This window comes from Schistocerca piceifrons, chromosome 7 (assembly GCF_021461385.2).
Source record: "Schistocerca piceifrons isolate TAMUIC-IGC-003096 chromosome 7, iqSchPice1.1, whole genome shotgun sequence".
NCBI classification, from domain to species: Eukaryota; Metazoa; Arthropoda; class Insecta; order Orthoptera; family Acrididae; genus Schistocerca; species Schistocerca piceifrons.
In genome coordinates, this window is record NC_060144.1 from 112,571,527 (window position 1) to 112,572,057 (window position 531).

Genomic DNA, 531 nt, shown 5'->3' on the forward strand with positions numbered 1-531 from the left:
GCGCCCCGTCCTCACAGCTTTACTTCTGCCAGTATCTCGTCTCCTACCTTCCAAACTTTACAGAGCTCTCCTGCGAACCTGCATAACTAGCTCTCCTAAGAGAAAGGATATTGTAGAGACATGGCTTAGCCACAGAATCTCTCTTGCGAGCTTCTGTAAAATTTGGAAGGTAGGAAACGAGATACTGGCAGAAGTAAAGCTGTGAGGACGGGGCAGGAGTCGTGCTTGGGTAGCTCAGTTGGTAGAGCACTTGCCCTCGAAAGGCAAAGGTCCCGTGTTCGAGTCTCGGCCGGTACACAGTTTTAATCTGCCAGGAAGTTTCATATCAGCGCACACTGCGCTGCAGAGTGGAAAGATCATTCTGGAAACTTGCCGAATGGAACGCTCAAGGTTGGCATCACGTTCTCTCCACCGATGAGTGTCGCATATTCCTTCAACCAGACAGTCGTCGGAGACGTGTTTGGAGGCAACCCGGTCAGGCTGAACGCCTTAGACACACTGCCCAGCGGGTGCAGCAAGGTGGAGGTTCAA

General features: G+C 52.0%; 1 non-coding gene across 1 annotated transcript; it reads left to right on the forward strand.

Annotated features, from left to right (window-relative positions):
* Window positions 1-221: 221 nt before the first annotated feature.
* On the forward strand, window positions 222-297 carry Trnas-cga. The gene has a single exon. It is a non-coding gene; the product is annotated as a tRNA-Ser (tRNA).
* Window positions 298-531: the final 234 nt, after the last annotated feature.